Source organism: Puma concolor, chromosome B2, assembly GCF_028749965.1.
Source record: "Puma concolor isolate L17-30 chromosome B2, mPumCon1.1.hap2, whole genome shotgun sequence".
Lineage (NCBI taxonomy): Eukaryota > Metazoa > Chordata > Mammalia > Carnivora > Felidae > Puma > Puma concolor.
This window is the reverse complement of record NC_141671.1, coordinates 88,545,448-88,565,605: the sequence shown is the minus strand read 5'-3', so window position 1 is coordinate 88,565,605 and position 20,158 is coordinate 88,545,448. Positions and strand designations below refer to the sequence as shown.

Here is a 20,158-nt window from a genome sequence, read left to right as displayed (position 1 = left end):
TTCCATTGGGGTTGCATTGAATCTACAGATCAAGTTGGGAAGAACTGACGTCTTGACAATGCTGGGTCTTTCTGTCCCTGAACATGGAATAGCTATCTATTAATTCTTTGATTTCTTTCATCAGAGTTTTGTAGTTTTCCTTAGATAGTATTAGATGTATTTTGTTAGATTTATACCTAAGTATTTATTTTTGGGGGTGCTAACATAAATGGTGTTGTGTTTTAAGTGTAAAATTCCCTTATTCGTGTAACTATATAGCAAAATGACTCATTTTTGTATATTAACTTGCAACGTTATATCCTGAAACCTTTTTGTGCCTGGTTATTAGTTCCAGGAGTTTTTTTGTCAATTCTTTCTGATATCTCAAAGATGATCATGTCATCTGTGAATAAAGACAGTTTTGTGTTTTCTTTGATAATCTATATATCTTTAATTATCTTTTTTTTTTTCTTATTGCATTGACTGGATCCTCCAGTGTGATATTGAAAAGCAGTGATGAGAGGAAACATCCTAATCTTATTCCTGATCTTGTTGGGAAAGTTTCTAGTTTCTCACCATTAAATGTGATGTTAGCTCTAGGTATTTTGTAGATACTATTTTTTTTTAAGTTTTTACTTAAATTCCAGTTAGTTTTACAGTATAATGTTAGTTTCAGGGATACAATATAGTGATTCAACACCTGTGTACAACACCAGGTGCTCATCACAAGTGCCCTCCTTAATCCCCATCACCTAAATAACCCATCCTACGACCCACCTCCCCTCTGGTATCCATCAATTTGTTCTCTATATTAAGAGCCTGTTTCTTGGTTTGCCTCTCCTTCTTTTTTTTTTATTTAAAGAGTATTTATTTATTTTTTAAAGTATTTTAATTCCAGTTAGTTAACATACAGTGCTATATTAGTTTCAGGTGTACAATATGGTAATATTCTTTATCAAGTTGAAGAAATTCCCTTCTATTCTCAGCTTAGAGTTTTTTTTATCATGAGTAGGTTTTTTATTTTATTAAGTTAAAAAATATTATTTTGATTTTTGAAACTTATAAAATATATTTTATTCATAAAACATTATGTATGAATATTACCTGTAGAGTAGTAAGCCCTCTTTCATGTAATTTCATGTCTCCTTCCCCAGGACTCAAGAAAATTTGGCTTAACATAAATACTCTGCAAAAGTATGAAGTACCACAAGTCTTCCCTTCCCTAGATTTTGCTTGTAATTTGCCTGAGTTTGGAACAGTTAAATTAGGATTTATATGAGTTAAACTTAAAAACGTTTACAGTCTTGGGGCGCCTGGGTGGCGTAGTCGGTTAAGCGTCCGGCTTCAGCCAGGTCACGATCTCGCGGTCCGTGAGTTCGAGCCCCGCGTCAGGCTCTGGGCTGATGGCTCAGAGCCTGGAGCCTGTTTCCGATTCTGTGTCTCCCTCTCTCTCTGCCCCTCCCCCGTTCATGCTCTGTCTCTCTCTGTCCCAAAAATAAATAAACGTTGAAAAAAAACGTTTACAGTCTTATTTATAAAAATGAAAAGTAATTATTTTCATCCCTCTCCCAGGATGTGCTCCCAGGTTGCTTGCTTGTTCCCTAGCATTTGAAGTTTTAAGGGGTTGAATATTTACTTACTTTCAAACTAAAGCTCATCACTCCTTGTTAGTCCCTGATATTGTGTGAGAAGCATAATAGGCCTGGACATTAAGAGTTTCTAATCTGGAATCTGCCACAGAGGAGCTGTGATTGTCTTACTGGGTAGTCTGTGGATGGAGTAATTCAACCTTCATCCAACAAATGTTTATTAGGTGACTCTATGTTCCAGGCTCTGTTGTATAGCAAGAAAAAAAATGACAAAAATACTGCCCTCTTGATTGTTTATACTCTTACTGGTAAATACTTCTTGTTGTCCAATGTTTCACAGTGAAGGAGGCCATGATGTTGAAGCTTTATGTGAATAACAGTGGAACTCAGTACACATATGACACCAGTGAAAGTGTAAATAGTTTTTTACTGCAGACTATTGGTCAGTTCCAAGTAGGTGAAAAGGTGAGTATGCAGGAGCACTAGGCTCCTAAGGTAGCCACTTTGCTCCCTGCTCCTTTACAAAGGATGAGTCTCAACTACCTCAGCCTCCCCAGAGGGGCAGAGGACTGCTCTGCCCTCCTGAACTCATCATCATTTTATTTCTCTTGATTGTTACTCCTATTCCCTGTATCTTCATCCTCCATCTTCCCAGGACGTATGTTTCCCAACAGATATGATAAAATCTCAGATATTTCCAATTTATAATTCTTTCCAATTTCTTTGTACAAATCCAAACATATTCTGAAAAAACAATCAATTTTTTCTTCTCTAGTGTCCTATGGATTTACAGAGAGGAGGATCAAGTTAAAATCTGGTGGAGACAAGAGTGGAATCAGAGGGTGTGTGTGTGTGTGTGTGTGTGTGTGTGTGTGAGGGTGAAGTTGGAATCATCTCTAGGATCCTAAGGTACTTGGAATCAAGTATTATTACTAACATCTCAGGTTTGATGTCTTTCTTAGGAGACACTTTGGGTTGCTTGAGAGATTCATGTGACTCCTATCATTAACAAAAATTTGACATGATTTCTTGAAAAGGAATCACCTTTCATATTAAACTTGGACTTACCTCATCTTGGATAACACTATAATTGATATAACTGACTTAAAAGATATGCTGTCTAGGTCTTTTAGTAAGCCCTAAGTTTTTTTTTTCCCCCTGGGTAGTGACCAGAGAGTAGAGGGATTCTAAATGTATGTGTGGGGAGTGAGTGCACGGAGGTGGGAAGGCTCAGTTTTGGTATGCCCCAATGTCAAAGCTGGAGAATTGGGTTGGAAATGAAATTTTACATTAGCTTTCCCAGCTCCCTAAATTCTACAAGAGAGTTTTTAGCATTTTTAACCAAAACAGGCAGGATAGAAAACAAATTGACCATGAATAGTAAGAAACAATCAATTTGATATTGGGAGTTGCTGATTTTCTTTGGAGGGATTGGATGAGTGTGACATTTCTGAACTGTGTCTGAGAAGTTTTCTTATGGTCACAAGCTTTGCAAATTCTTGAAATATATTTTTCAGCAATAGTAGCATTAGTGGTTTAGTGGTTATAATGGGAGAGAATAGGGAGAAGTTTACCTTAAATTAGCAACAGAGAGGTACTGAAGGAAATTAATTTTCTAAGATGTTAAAGCCTACTCATGGAAATACCTCTTTCTCTTTTAAGGGAGGGTATGGTTTCTGAAAGATACTGTATTGTAATTGGGGTGGATGTCTGAAGTGTAATACAATTACATTCAGGTTCTTGAAGTGTTTGGTAAATCCTATGCAACATCCCTTGACAATAAGCATTTTAAGGCTTTCTCTCTTTATTTGTTATTATTGTTATTTTTTAACATTTATTCATATTTGAGAGGCAGAGAGAGACAGAGCATGAGTGGGGACAGGAAGAGACGGAGAGGGAGACACAGAATCCGAAGCAGGCTCCAGGCTCTGAGCTGTCAGCACACGGCATGATGCGGGGCTCGAACCCACCAACTGTGAGATCATGACCTGAGCTGAAGTCAGACACCCAACTGATGGAGCCACCCAGGCACCCCTCGGCTTTCTCTCTTTAAAGGTGATTTTCTAACCTAAGAGTGAGGTGACCATCATCACTTCAAAGACCCTTGAATAAATAGAAATCAATACTAATTATCCTGAACACTTGTTCACAAATTTGTTTAATATTATTTGTTTGTTTCAAAAGGTCAGTAACTTAGTTAACACATTTGTGCTCCTATTGTGGTCAGATATCATTTGGTTACTGTCAAAATAGAGCTCATTAGGAGTGCTTTCCTTAAATAGTGAAGCATAACAGAAAGGATGAGCTTTCTTAATGAAAGTATTTTTTTTTTAAGAATGAATGCCATAATGATCTTTGTTTTTCTTTTTAATTTTTTTAACATATATTCATTTTTGAGAGACAGAGAGAGAGTGATAGTGGGGTGGGGGGACAGAGAGAGGGGGAGACACAGAATCCAAAGCAGGCTCCAGGCTCTGAGCTGTTAGCACAGAACCTAATGTGGGGCTCAAACTCACAAGCTGTATTGGTTGCTTCACCGACTAAGCCACCCAGGCACCCCTGATCTTTGTTTTTAAGTAAAAATTTCTGCTGATGTATTCAAAATATCTTGTGATGGAGATTAATACCTTACTGTATATACAGGACAAAACTTTTTCTGTACATATATTTTAATTTTCATAAGCTTAAGTTTAAAAGTGAAAAAAATGAGTGAACTAACCATAGTTGTGCTTTTGTGTGTTTTTTAAAAATAAATTGTCAAAATGTGCATTTATGTATTTATGTATTGTCTCTGAGAGAGACAGAGAGAGATACAGAGTGCAAGTGGGGGAAGGGCAGAGAGAGGGAGACACAGAATCTGAAGCAGGCTCCAGGCTCCCAGCTCCCCAACATGGGGCTTAAACTCATGAACCATGAGGTCATGACCTGAGCCGAAGCTGGACACTTACCCAACTGGGCCATCCAGGCACCCCTCCCGATGGCTTTTAAATTACAGTTGGCCATGGCCAAAAATAGGCTTCATCGCCAGCTTGTCAAGATCAATGCGGGTAGAGTAAAGAACTACTTTTGATGGTATCTCACCTCAGAAACAGAAAATAAACTGCATTTTAATTCTTGGATTTATTTTTGGTGGGAAGGGAAAAGAGAGCCATATTCTTGAGAAGGCCAAATAAGGGTGTGAACACTTATGTGGATGACTTGGTTATTGATTAACTAGGGGTTGGGAGTGGGCCACAAAAATAAAAAAAAAAATCAATGATAGTGCATTATTAAGGAAATGTACCATACATATGTGTGTTCTGCAGATCTGGTACAGTATGGGGGAGTCAAAGAAGGCTGTCCTTGTTACAGTGTGGGCTTTTCACTTCACATGAAATTTTGTATGCAGTTGTGTTTGGATGAGGAAATCTGTAAGCCCTTGGGTTGATCAGAAATAGGTGACAGAATTAGCTGGGCAAGCTGGACACAAAGCATGCTGACCACCCTGCTTTCTGCAGGCTTTATAACATTTTAGTGGGTGATGGGCATTGAGGAGGGCATCTTTTGGGATGAGCACTGGGTGTTGTATGGAAACTAATTTGACAATAAATTTCATATAATAAAAAAAATAACATTTTATATGCAGGCACCCTGTTTCTCCACTAAACTAACCATGGCAATTGGGAAAGGGGTTGTGGTAGAGAAAATGGTTATGTTTTTTATTTGAAGTATTTTCCTTCTTCTATTCCTAGTTTGTTGAATGTTGTTTTTTAAACATTTATTTATTTTTGAGAGACAGAGTGTGAGTCGGGGAGGGGCAGGGAAAGAGAGAGACACAGAATCCGAAGCAGGCTTCGGGCTCCGAGCTGTCACCACAGAGCCCAACATGGGGCTCAAACTTAGGAACCGTGAGATCATGACCTAAGCCAAAGTCAGACGCTTAACCAGCTGAGCCACCCAGGTTCCCCTTGAATATTTTTTTCATGAAAGGTACTGAATTTTGTCAGGTGCTTTTTCTGCGTCAATTGAGATAATTTGTTTTTTTTTCTTCCTTCATCTGTTAATGGGATGTATTACATTGATTGATTTTTCCTATTTTGAACAATCCTTGCATTCCAGAAATAAATCTTGCTTGGCCATGGTGTGTGTATGATCCTTTTAGTATGCTGCTGATTCAGTTTGCTATTATTTTGTCAAGGATTTTTCAATCGATGTTCTTAAGAGGTATTGTTCTGTATTTTCATGTTGTGTCTTTGGGGCTTTGCTATCAGGGTAACTTCATAGAATGAGTTAGAAAGAATCCCCTCTCTTCAATATTCTGGAAAAGTTTGAGAAGGATTGGTATTCATTATATGCTTGCTAGAATTCACCAGTGAAGCCATCAGGTTTTTCATTCTCCTAACTAGTTACATTCAGATTCTTTCTCCTAACTAGTTACAAATCTATTCAGATTTTCTCTTTCTTCATGATTTGTGTTTCTAGGAATTTGTCCATTTCATCTAGGTGGTCCACTTTATTGGCATACAGCTTTTCATAGTACTGTCACAATCTTTTTGTTTATTTTTGTAGAATTGGTAATAATGTCCCCATTTTCAGTTCTGACTTAAGTAATTTTGTCTTCTCTCCTTTTTTCATAGTCCATCTTGCTGAAAGTTTGCCAATTTTGTTGATCTTTTCAAAGAACCAACTTTTTGGTTTCACTGATTTTCATATTGTTTTTCCATTCTATATTTCATTGATCTCTGCTCTAATCTTTATTATATCCTTCCATCCTTCTTCCATCTTTGGGTTTAATTTGTTCTTTTTTGAGTTCCTTACATTATACAGTTAGGTAGTTGATATGAGATCTTTCTTTTTAAAGTTTTTTTTTTTAAGTTTATTTATTTATTTTGAGAGAGAGAGAGAGAGAGAGAGAGAGAAAGTCCCAAGCAGGCTCTGTGCTGTGAGCACAGAGCCCCATGAGGGGTTCGAATTCACGAACTGTGAGATCATGACCTGAGCTGAGATCAAGAGTCAGATACTTAACTGACTGAACCACCCAGGCACCCCTCTTTCTTGTTTTTTAATGTAAGCCATAAATTTCCACCTTAGCACTTCTCTAGCTATAGACTTATATCTGTTTATATTAATACATAAATACATAAGTAGATAAATAAAGCTGTAGCTATAAGTTTCCCTCTTAGCACTGCTTTTGCTGTGTCCTACAAATTTTGGTATGTTGTTTTTCATTCATTTCTAAGTATTTTCTAGTTTCTCTTTTAATTTTTTTCTTTGATTCATTGTTTTTAAGGAATTTATTGTTTAATTTCCACAAATTTGTGAATTTTAAAGTTTGATTTCTGTTTTTGATTTCTGACTTCATCCTGTTGTGGTCAGAGAAGATGCTTTGTAGAATATCTACCTTTTAAACTCTATTGAGACTCACTGTGTAGCCTGATATATGGTCTATCCTGGGAAACAGCCCTTGAGCACTTGAGAAGAATGAGTTAGATGTTGTTTTTGATAGAGTGTTCTATACATGTCTGCTACATCTAGTAGTTTTTTAATATTAAGTACTTTATTTACTTACTGCTTTCTCATTTTTCTATCTGTTATTTTTTTAATATGAAATTTATTGTCAGATTGGTTTCCAGACAACACCCAGTGCTCACCCCAACAGGTGCCCTCCTCAATGCCCATCACACACTTTCCCCTCCCTCCCACTCCCCCATCAACCTTCAGTTTATTCTCAGTTTTTAAGAGTCTCTTATGGTTTGCCTCCCTCCCTCTCTAGCTTTTTTTTCCCCCTTCCCTTCCCCATGGTCTTCTGTTAAGTTTCTCAGGATCCACATAAGAGTGAAAACATATGGTATCTGTCTTTCTCTGTATGACTTATTTCACTTAACATAACACTCTCCAATTGCATCCACGTTGCTACAAAGGGCCATATTTCACTTTTTCTCAATGCCAAGTAGTATTTCATTGTATATATAAACCACAACTTCTTTATCCATTCATCAGTTGATGGACATTTAGGCTCTTTCCATAATTTGGCTATTGTTGAAAGTGCTGCTATAAACATTGGGGTACAAGTGCCACTATGCATCATCACTCCTGTATCCCTGGGATAAATTCCTAGCAGTGCTATTGCTGGGTCATAGGGTAGATCTATTTTTAATTTTTTTGAGGAATGTCCACACTGTTTTCCAGAGCAGCTGCATATTTGTCTGATATTAGTATTGCCACTATTGTTCTTTTCATTACTATTTGCATGGAATATACTCCATCCTTTCACATTCAGTGTGTTTGTGTCTTTGGGTACAAAGTGAATCTCTTGAAGACAGCATATAGTTGGAGGATCATGTGTTTTTATCTGTTTTGACAATATCTGTCTTTTGATAGGAGAATTTAATTCAGATTTGATTGGCAAGAATAACAGTTGACCCTTAATGTGGGGTTAGGGGTACTAATCCCCTGCATAGTCAAAAATCCATGTATAACTTCTGACTCCTCAAAAACTTAACCACTAATAGCCTACTGTTGACTGAAACTCTTATTGATAACATAAACAGTTTATTAACACATTTTATATGTTATATACATTATGTACTGTATACTTATAATAAAGTGAGGTAGAAAAAAGAAAATGTTATTAAGAAAATTATAAGGAAGAGAAACTGCATTTACAACAGTAAATATAGTCCTGTACTGTATTTACTGAAAAAAAAAATCCATGTGTAAGTGGAACTGTGCGCTTCAAACTCATGTTGTTTAAAGGTCATCTGTAATTTAAAGTAATTACTGATAATAAGGGACCTATTTCTGTTATTTTGCTGTTTGTTTTTTATATGCTTTGTGTTTTTTGTCCCCTCATTTTCTGCAGTGCTCCCTTCTTTATGTTCAGTTGATTTTTTTTTTTGTAGTGAAATGTTTAAATTCCTTTCTCATTTCCTTTTATGTATATTTTATAGCTATTTTCTTGGTGGTTACCATGGAGATTACATTTAGTATCCTAAAGATACAACACTCAGATTTGAATTTATACCAGCTTACCTTTGATAACATACAAAAATTAGCTCTGTCCCCATCCCTTTCAGTTGTTTGATTTTCCAAAAATTACATTTTTATGTGTTGTGTGCCCCATAACAAAAACTAATAATTCTTTTAAATGTGATTAGCCTCTTAAATTGTATAGGAAACAAAATTTAATGTTCTAAAGTTACAATAGTACTAGTATTTAAACTAATAACTGTTTTTTAAAATCTATTAGTCTCCTAAATTATGTAGAAAACCAAAGCTTGAGTTACAAACTGTACTTACAATAAAATTAACCTTTTAATTGCCCATGTATTAACTTTATTGAGCTCTTTATTTCTCCATATGGCTTCAAGTTATTGTCTAGTGTTCTTTCATTTTGTTCTCTGGGACTCCCCTGAGCATATCTTTCAGGGCAAGTCTAGTGGTAATGAACCCCCTCAACTTTTGTTTAATTTCTCCTTCACTGTTGAAGGACAGTTTTGCCAGATATCGGAGTCTTGCTTGACAGTTTTATTCTTTTAACACTTTGAGTGCATTGTTTACTCCCTCTGACCTCCAAAGTTTCTGATGAGAAAATGAGAAATCTGCTGGTAATCTTATTGAAGAGTCCTTGTATCTCATGCTGCTTTCAAGATTTTTTGTCTTTAGAAAATTTTATTATAGCGTGTCTTAGTGTAGATCTCTTTGAGTTCATCTTATTTGGAGTTCATAGAGCTTCTTGGATGTTTATATCCATGTCTTTTACCAAATTTGGGAAACTTTTCAGCCATTATTTCTTCAGATATTCTCTATGCCCCTTTCTCACTTCTCCATCTGGGACTTCCATAATGTGTATGCTGGTCTGCTTGATGGCATCCCGCAGGTCCCTTACACTCTGTTGGCATTTCATCAATCATTTTTCTTTGTGTTCCTCAGACTTTATAATTTCCATAGTCCTGTCTTCAAGTTCATTGGTTATTCTAACTGCTCAAATATATCTTTGAATCCTCCCAGTGAATTTTTCACTTCAGATATTGTATTTTTCAACTCTAGACTTTTTGTTCAGGTATTCTATCTTTTTATGGATATTTTTGATGTGTTGACCTTCTTCACATCTCCTTGTAGTTCTATGCACATCTTTAAGATGGTTGTTTTAAAGTTATTGTTTATTAGGTATGTCATCAAATCTTTTTTCAGGGACAATCTCTGCTTACCTTTCCCTTTGAGTGGGCCATATTCTCTGTTTTCTTTGTATGCCTTGTTATTTTTATTGAAAACTGGACATTTGAATCTAATAATGTAATTATGGATATCAGATTCTCCCCATTTCCTAGTATCTGCTTCCTAAATATTTTTGATATTTTTTGTTGTTATTATTATTATTATTATTATTATTATTATTATTATATTGTTGTAAGCTATCACTGTGTTGAAGATGAACCTGAAATATAAACCTATGGTTTCTCAGGCCTTTTCTTAACATTTTCTCTTGGTCATGCATCGTCACTTTCTTATTTCCCCCATATATACAATTGTTTTTGAATGTCTTAATCTTTAACGTCTGGCTTCAAAAGGGGAAAAAGAGAAAAAATAAGGGTGAGGGGAGGGTGCTGGCTCTTTAAATTCCCTGGAAATCACTTCAGCTATAAGAGGGGCTTGCAATAATGGAAGAGAGGTTTTGCAACAACAATGGCCACTCACCTCTCTACACTTCTGTGATCAGAAGCAGTCATCAGCTATCAGAGCAAAGATTCCCAGTATTTGGAGGGCAGGGTCCTTTTTGCCATAAACTGCTGCAAGCTGCTCTAGGAAGTCTCGCACAGCTGCCTGCCATGTGGCTGAGATGTGGGGGATGGGTGACTGCTACTGTAGAAGAGCTGAAGTTGATCAAGTTTAAAAGGATTTATCATCCAAGCCTTCCTCTAGAAGTTACAAGCCTTCAAAAGACTCCAGAGTTCCAAATAGTTGAACCAGACAGATTCTTTAATGCAGTTGTTGTCTAGGTAGGGAGAGAGATTCTTCGTGCTTCTTACTTTACCATCTTCTCAGAATCCTCTCTCAATCCATCTTCTAATGTTTAAACCTCCATGACTTCTAGAAAATCCCTACTTAGAATATTCATGTATTACATTCATATAATCCTTGATTTAGTTTGCTAATATTTTATTAGGATATTTATGTTCTTGTTCATAAGTGAGATTGGCTGCTAGTTTTTCTGTTTTGTACTGTTCATGTCCAGCTTTGACATCAGTATCATAACAGCCTCATAAAATGAGTTAGGGACATTTTCCTCATTTCCTGTTCTTTGAAACTGTTGGCATTAGAGATAATATGATTGCTGATAATTTCAAAGAACATATAGGTAAGGTTTTCTGGTAATGGGAAGATTTTATTCCCCTTTGATTTTGTAGGTAGATTTTAAACCACTGACCCCAGTTTTTTAATGGTCATAAATCTATTAAAGTTTTATATTTCTTCTTTTCTTAGTTTCGGTAATTCATTTTACCATAATTGTTATTATTTCTGCTCAAGTTTTAATACTTATCAGCATGGAGTTATTCACTGTATTTCTTTTCTTTTTTTTATAAAGATTTTATTTTTAAGTAATCCACGCCAATGTGGAGCCCAAACTGACAACCCCAAGATCAAGATTCACACACTCCACTGACTGAGCCAACCAGGAGCCCCTCACTGTATTTTCATGCTTAAAAAAAACGACTCTGTTTTCATACCTTATGCTTTATTCCAGATGCTATTTATTTTTGTAATCCCTTTTATTTTCTTGTTCACTCTTACCAACAACTTGTGTGTATTTTATAGTCTTTTCTAACAATTAGTACTAACTTGTGAATCACATCTATTTGTTTTCTTTTTATTACTTTCTGATTTAATCTTTATTTCCTGTTTTATACATTTGTGTGTGTTTTTTGTAAATTATGTTCCTAGCTTCTTGAGAATAAATTGTAGTTCACATATTTGCAGTCTTTCTTGTTTTCTAACATACATTTAAATAGAAAACATTAAAAGAAGCAAATGTAGCTACTTCTAGAAATTTAGCTATCTAGTGCTTTTCATGTTTCATTCTGATCCAAATTCCTTTTTTAACTTGTGGATTATTTAGAAGTATGATTTGTCGGTTCCACCTGTATATTATATTTTAAAAAGCTACCTTTAATTTATCAATTTCTAGTTTGATTGAATTTGAAGTAAAATAATGTCTGTATTATGTTGAACTTTTGCTGTTATCTTTTGCTGTTTAACATTTTTTTTTTTGGTAAATATGTTAAATATGCTTGAAGAAGATATGAATTCTGTTAGGGATAAAGTTGTATGTGTATATATATATATATATATATATATATATATATATACACACACATATATATACATATATACGTATGTATATAAGCAAATCTGTATATATATATATATACAGATTTGCTTACTTTGTGATTCAAATGTTCCAGACTCACTCATCTTTTGTTGTTGTGGTTATTGTGGCTTGATTTCTCTGTTGCTGAGGAGTAATAAATGAGCATTAGTAAAGCATAGAAGTTTGACAAACACGTGGGGAAAACAGATGCAAATCCCTTTTCTATCATCTCTAGCTGTTAGAACTTGGACAAATTACTTAACCTATTTGTGCCTTAGTTTCCTCATCTGTAATTGCGATGATAAATAATGCCATCTAACTCTGTGTTTGAATTACTCATTCATTTATTCATTCAACAAATATTTATTTACCTAAAATTGTGTGCCAGTTCTTTTCTTGGCATATGCAATATACAAGTGAACAAAATATACTCCCATCCAAGCCTATATTTTCTTGATGAAGAGCCAGAAAATAAATATAATAAATAAGTAAATTATGTAGTATCTTAGAAAATAAGTGCCATGGAAATAATACAATAGAGGAAGGAGGGTGGATGTGAGGGTGGGAGGCAGTTTCCTATTTTAAATAGGGAGGTCAGGCTAAGTCTCATGAAGTTGATGGCATCTGAGTACAGACCTGGAATAAGTGAGGAAGCGTGCCATGCTGAAATCTGGGGCAAGTGTTCCAGAAAGAGGAAAGTGCAAAAGTCCCAGACCAGGGTATGTTTGGCATGGTTCAGGATACAACAGTTCTGTAGAGAGGTATGAGCAAGGGAGGATATGCTAGGGTAAGTGGTCTAGGAGGTAAAAGGGATCAAATTTGTAGAGCCTTGCAAACCATTATAATCATCTTTGACATTCACTCTAAGTGAAAAGTCAGAGGATGGTGAGCAGAGGGGTGATATGATCTGACATACCTTTTAAAAGAATCATCCTAACTGCTGTGTTGAGAACAGAATGGCATGAGGGAAGGCGTGGAATCAAGGAGACTACTTAGAAGGGTGCCGAAGGAATACAGATCTTCCTTTACTTGCCATGGGATTGTGTCCTGATAAACCCATTTTAAGTTGAAACTATCGTAAGTTAAAAATGAATTTAATACGCCCTATCTACCAGACATCATAGCTTAGTCTAGTCTCTCTTAAATGTGTTGCAGAACACTTATGTTAGCCTACAGCTGGGCAAAATCATCTGACACAAAGCCTATTTATATAGTGTTGAATGTCTCATGTAATTTATTGAATACTGTACCAAAAGTGAAAAACAGAATGGTTGTATGGGTACAGAATTGTAAGTATACTAGTTGTTCACCCTTGCGACTGCATGGCTGGCTGGGACCAGGGGCTCACTGTCAAGCCCAGCATCACAGGAATGTATCTGTACCATGTATTGCTAGCCTGGGAAAATATCAAAATTCAACATTTGAAGCATGGTTTCTACTGAACACATATTGTTTTCACACCATGGTAAAGTTGAAAAATCACAAGTTGAACCATTGTATATCATCTGTATAGGTAAAAGATGATAGTGGTTTGGCCCAGAGGGTAGGAGAGGAGGAGGTGAGAGGTGGTTGGATGTCTCTTGAAGACAGAGTCAACAGGACTTCTTGACCTATTGGATATGGGGTATGAAAGAAAGAGATGAGTAAGAATCACTCCAAGGCTTTTGGCCAGGGTGACTGGAGCAATGGAACATCAATATTAAGATGTGGAAGACTGTGGTTGGGACAAGTTTTGTGAGTGAAAGTTAGGAGTTCTATTTTGAGTGTGTCAAGATTGAGAGTCTGCTAGACGTTTAAGTGAAGATGCTCAGTTGGGGCAAACAAATAAATATACATTTGCAGAGCTTAGAATAGTGCTTGACATATTAATGCTAGTGAATGCTGTATCGTTTTCACTTATTATTAAGAGCAATGTGTGAAGATTTCTCCACTACAGTTACAGATTTTCAAATATATCCTTGTAGTTCCTTTTTATAATTTAAATGTTTAGAACTGTTAAATCATCCTAATGAATTGTTCTTTTGTCATGTACAGACTCTTTTTATTCCTAATGATGATTTTTGCTGTAAAGTTGGTTTTCAATGACACTGATATATAACTGCTATACTTTTTGGTTATTATTAACCTAGTATACCATTTTGGCACTTCACTTTCAACCTTTCTGTGTCATTCTGGTTTCGGTATATCTCTTACAAAGAGCACACAGCCATATTTTAATTTTTAAAAAATCCAATCTAAAAGACCTGCCATTTAAATGGAATGCTAGTCCAGTTTTATTTATAAAGTTACTGTATGTTTGGATTTATTTATGGCACCTTAGTTGTTTATGCCATATAAATAGTACTTTCTGTTTACTGCACATTTTCTTTGCATTTTTTCTTCCTTCTGTCAGATTGAGCTAGGTACCCCATCATTTATTTTCTCTCTACTGGTTTGTTATTAATACACCTAATTTATATTTTTACAATTGGGAATTTGCCATTTGTAACATCCCATTAACATTAACATTAACATCCCGTTTGTATTTTAACACTTCATGAGAATGTTATTTGCTCAATAAGTAGGAGTCATCTGCAGTGGGAAGGAGGGGATTGGAATTGTGAGAACACTGGAGTAAAATTGAAGCCACTGTAGAGAGCAAGAGAATGAGTTGAATAGTGTATCATAGTTGGACTGCCAGGTAGTGTTAGGGTCCTGTTTGGGATGGTAAACAAGAGTTTAAAGTGGAAGCATTCTACCTTATTCTATGACTTTCTTTAGCCAATCTAAACAATATAATAGTTATAGTCATCTAGGGTTGAGATTGGTCCTAACAGCAGCAACAAAAGCACAAGAGAATAGTAAAATTTTAAGGCTGTAATTGAAATTATGGACAATAGAATCAAAGATGAATAAGGAAAAAAAACTAAAGCAAAAATAGTTCAGAAGCAAGAAGATTGGTTAATGAAACAGAGATCCAGTGAGGTTGAGGCAGCCTTACTTCAGCCAACCAGATGGAAGGAGAGAAGTTTGTGGTGTTGGATGACTGATTGTAGAAGTAGTGTAATTAGAGTTAGAGAGCTCCTGGAAGATAACCGGACACGTGGGGACTGAAACCTCAGAGACCAGGGCTTAAAATGAAGATTGGAGTCTGTCAGAATGATAGCAAAGCTTGGGGTGGAGATGCCAAGGTCATTGTCAGAGGAAGGTAAATAATGAGCAGCAACAGGGAAGAGGTGCAGAGAGGAAATTACCCTCATGTGAGCAGGGTTTGTTGGTTTTGTTTTGTTCATAAGAAGGCTTTGTTTATAAGGAGGACTTCTCACCTGGGAAACAATAAGGAGCTAGGAGGGCCTCAACTCACTCTGCCAGGATTTTGCTCATATAAAATCTGATTATTTTGAAAATTTGGATTTTTTCTGGGTGTGATGGAATGCCTTTGGGTAGTTTTCAGCAGAGGAATAACATAGTCTGCCTTTTATTTTAAAAGAATCACTTTGACTTTCTTGTGAAGTATCAACTACAGTGGGCAAATGTGGAAGTAGAAAAACAGGAAGATACCATATTAGTGGAGGTGGAAAGAATGGTGGCTTGTACTAGGGTGGCAGCTGTGCCAATAGCAAAAAGTGGTTGAATTGTGGAGACTTCGAGGTTTCGTTTCCTTTAATGAAGAAGAGTTCTAGGTGATGACAAAATAACTTGTTGGTCTTCCCTCGAGTGAAGGATTTGCCCACATTCTAGAAGGCAGTTTCAAACCAGTGACAAGGTCTCCTCATCTCTATGACCCAGTTTCCACCATGTCAACTACTCACAGTCTACCTTCCAGTCTGGACTCAATGGGAAAACAAGCTTCAGGCTCAGAGTCCAAAAATAAAGTTGATTCCGAAGAGGAAGACTCTGGCAAGGGCCTCTTCCTGTTTGTCCAGCCACTGTCCAGCTTCCCAGTGATTGGGCTGCAACTCATGAAGGTCTGCATGAGTGCTGGGTGTGCTATATTCAGCATACCACAAGGACTAGTCAATTCAACTAGAATTCTCTTACAAATGTGTGACATTGTAGAAAGGGTATTCTCATTGGATGCTTTGCATTCCAACTCATCCAACATGAAGGTCCTCTTGGGCAGGTGAACAAAGCTGCCCTTAGCTTTGGGCTTAGCAGGCAGTTATACTCGCATTTATGTAACTTCTCCTCAGGATTAGAGCCTGCTGAAGTCACCTTCTCTTCCTTCTTCTCAGCCTGAATCTTACGTTTTTCCTTCTGATGACCTTTCTCTTTCCATGGGGTCTCCTTTTTAGGCTAACTCTGCAAACTTTTTAGCATCAATTAAGCCATATTCTAATATGAATTAGATTTTTTTCATAAATAAAATTTAATATTTAGTAGTTACAACTTCTTCAAGACAGTCCAGAATTGGGGTTGGTAGTTACAGGGAAGGAACCAGTGGTTGATACTGGGAAAGCCTCGTGGAAAGGAGGCTCTGGAAACCACTGGTTGAGGCACAGTGGGATGCAGGTAATGGTGATGATAGCTAGTGAGTCATTTTTATCTGCTGGGAATGTCCTAGTCCTCAAATGCGCCTCCCGCAGACCCAAGGTTTACTTGATATCTTCCTCTGCACTCTCTGAGGCCTGTTTATTCTGAGGTTTAGGGGAGCCAGAGACTGAGGGTTAGCAAAATTCAGCTATTCATTGCTTAACTGCTGTCTCAGCGGGTAGACCTGGCCTTCACTCCCAACCACTCAGAATCTGCTACTGCCAAATATTGTAATATTCTGGTAGGAAATTTGCAGGAAAATTCAGGTGGAAAGGGGGCTTGACCAAAGAGGAGTGTGGCCATGCTAAGAGTCCCACATTAGAGTAGTGATGACATCCTTGGAGCTCGTGCCTTGTTTCAGGATTTGTGCACAGGGCCCAGCCACCATGAGTCTGCAGGGCAGAGGGGCTGGCTGGAAAAGTTTTGAATGTAAAAAGCTGACAGGATTTGTTGAAGAACTGGAGGTAGAGTTTCTGAGAGAGAAAGAAATGAAAGAGAATACTTAGATTTTGGGTCTCTTTCAGCTATATCTTTTTAAATGTACCACTTTTATTTTCTAAAGTGAAGTGTCTCTGTGTTTGGTGAAGTTTGTATTTGTGTTAGTTAAGATATGGATAAGATAAGCAGGGACTCTTGTGTTTTCCAGTGAGACATCCCTAGGAATTGACTAGTTCTCTATTGTCTAGAAAACTCACTCTGTAAGCCTTTTAAAATTAGCACATAAGCTTATATAAAAAAAAAAAAAAAGAATAAAACTCTGAGACTGATGGCCCTTCACCCACTTCTGACTTCTCATTGAAGTACAAATGCCAAATGTGCCTTTTAATCTTTCCCAGTAAATTGAAATTGTATTTTGGGAACTCTTGGTACAAGTTAATGAGATTTAGATTAGTATGATCTGTGAGTCCTAATTGAAGAGTGATTGAGGTCTTGTGGTTTTCCTATTGCATGAACATATAAAAGCAACGAGATAGGAAAAGACCTAGGAAATTTGTCAAATGGTGGGAGGTCTGGGATTTGATGAAATTTTAAAAATGTTCTGTTTGCTCTCTCTCTCTCTCTCTCTTTTTTTTTTTTTTTTTTACAAATTATTTCATATGGACAGTTTCTTCAAATTTTTTATGTGGTCATACCTCAAATCCAGATTATTTAGGACAGGATTTTGGAAAGCTTGGGTAACAAGGGACATTTTCAGAAATGACTAAGCCAGAGATTTGGCTGGAGCTGAGAATTCCACAGCCCAAAAAACTACTGACTGTGTGAAATCCTTAATGAAACTTTTCTCAGAAGGGTCTGTTGAAAATTTCCCAGAAGCCATTTGAATAAGAATGATATTATGATCTTGGAGTTTTTTTAATTCCTTATATTTAAAATTTCCAAGTAAAAGTAATTGTACAACAGGATGTTTATAATACAGGAATGCATTTTGGTTGTCTATTTATACTCAAATTATTGAATGACTGTAACAGTCCTTGATCTACAATAGAGGTTGATGTTTTATGTGAGTTAGCTTCCTTAAGAAACCTGGGAATTGGGGCACCTGGGTGGCTCAGTTGGTTAAGCATCCAACTTTGGCTCAGGTCATGATCTCACGGCTGGTGAGTTTGAGTCCCGCATTGGGCTCTGTGCTGACAGCTTGGAGCCTGGAGCCTGCTTCGGATTCTGTGTCTCCTTCTCTCTCTGCCCCTTCCCAACTTGTGCTCTATCTCTCTATGTGTCTCAAAAAAAACCCAAAAAACAAAAAAACAAAAAACAAATAAAATAAATGTAAAAAATTATAAAAAAAAAAAAGAAACCCGGGAATTAAGTGTATATGCTCCTTTATAGAGCAGCTGCTTATGCATACATGTTAAACATGAAAAGAGGGATTCTTTTTTTTTTTCTTTAATTTTTTTAAACGTTTATTTATTTTTGAGACAGAGAGAGACAGAGTATGAACGGGGGAGGGTCAGGGAGAGAGAGGGAGACACAGAATCTGAAACAGGCTCCAGGCTCTGAGCAGTCAGCACAGAGCCGGACGCGGGGCTTCAACTCACGAACTGCGAGATCATGACCTGAGCCAAAGTCGGACGCTTAACCAACTGAGCCACCCAGGCACCCCGAAAAGAGGGATTCTTAAGACTCATGAGAAGGATTGTGGTCTCATAAGTTATCCAAACACAGTGTACTGCCTTTATATACATATATATATATACACACACATACACATATATATATATATTTTTAAGCTTATTTATTTTCAGAGAGAAACAGCATGAGTGGGGGAGGGGCAGAGAGAGAGTGGGAGAGAGAGAATCCCAAGTAGGCTCCGCACTGCCAGTGCAGAGCCTGACGTGGGGCTCAAACTCATAAAACTGTGAGATCATGACCTGAGCTAAAACCAAGAGTCAGACGCTTAACTGACTGAGCCACCCAGGTGCCCGATACCTTATATTTTTAAACTTAATCTAAAAGCTATTTCAATGTTAGGTCATTGACTGGTAACTGTAATTTTTGGTGTCTTTGTTTTAAAATAAACTCTCAAAATTCCCTCAAATAAAGCAGATTGTATTATATTGAACTCATTGACAGTGAACTTCTTGGTTAAAGTACAAAAGTATGGTGTAGGAGCACCTGGGTGGCTCAGGCAGTTGAGCAACGGACTCTTGATTTCAGCTCAGGTCATGACCCCAGGGTCTTGTGATGGAGCCCTGGGTTGGGCTCCAAAATGAGTGTGAAGCCTACTTGGGATTCTCTCTCCCTCTCTCTCTGCCCTTCCCCCCACCTCCTTCCCTCTCTCTCTGCCCTCCCCCCTCTCTTTCTCTCTCTCCCTCCCTCTTCTCTAAAAAGAAAGTCTCTTTAAAAAAAAAGTGTGGTGTAAAAATGAGAGGAGTGTGTCTTATTGAGGTGGCAAAACCAGGTGAAGAGCAAAGGTAGCTATTTAGGTCACAGGCAGGATTTAATGAAAAAAAAGAACAAACCCTTGGGTGGTTAAAAATACTTGTTAACACTATTGTATTAGAGGTCTTTTCATCTTTCTTGCTCAATTAAATATCTTCTAAAACATTTGATTCATTTCCAAAAGTGAATTTGAGGTATTTAAAAACATTTCCTTTCAAAATTGCTTTCCATATTCCCAGATAAGCTGAACATAATTACTGCTGTGATTATATTATGAATGTAATCACAATTTTATTCTTGTTCATTTCCTTATTTTTTGAGAAACAGTTGCACCAGAGTTAAAGAATTGTGGTGGTTAATATTCATATATGGGAAAGGAGGTTGTGGTTACTTAAGAGGTGATATTTTTTTACCTGTGTAAAATGCATTTCCTCCCACTCTGTCATCTTGTTTTTTTCCAAGTTTAGCTAATCTTTATAACTGATAGGTTAGATATCCAGAATGCGGATTAGAGATCTTTGTATTGCTTTTTCCCTTTTTATCCCTTTTACTGCTGGCATTCATATTGGTCAAGCATTGTCCATGTTATGTCAACCTAGAAATCATACCTGTGTCATACTATTTATGCTCAGACATTTCCATTTAATAGATTAAATAACTAACTGATATTTTCTTGAAACATTTATTGAGAATTTATGTCATATAACATATTCTATGTTAGGCATTTCAAACTAAATTATTTCATTACATTTTTATAAAACACTTGTGAGTTAAATGGGAGTTAAATTCACATTTGTGAGATATTACAGAATGGCTTTCGGGCTAGCTTAATTTACAGATGGTTAACTCC

The 20,158-nt window shown here is 36.7% G+C and overlaps 1 long non-coding RNA gene across 1 annotated transcript in view; it reads left to right on the top strand.

Annotated features, from left to right (window-relative positions):
* LOC147581099 (uncharacterized) overlaps positions 1-11,851 on the top strand; it is a 28,203-nt gene extending 16,352 nt beyond the window's left edge. The window contains exon 3 of the long non-coding RNA XR_015251411.1: positions 11,134-11,851. This is a non-coding gene — a long non-coding RNA (uncharacterized LOC147581099). The remainder of the gene's footprint in view (positions 1-11,133) is intronic.
* Positions 11,852-20,158: the final 8,307 nt, after the last annotated feature.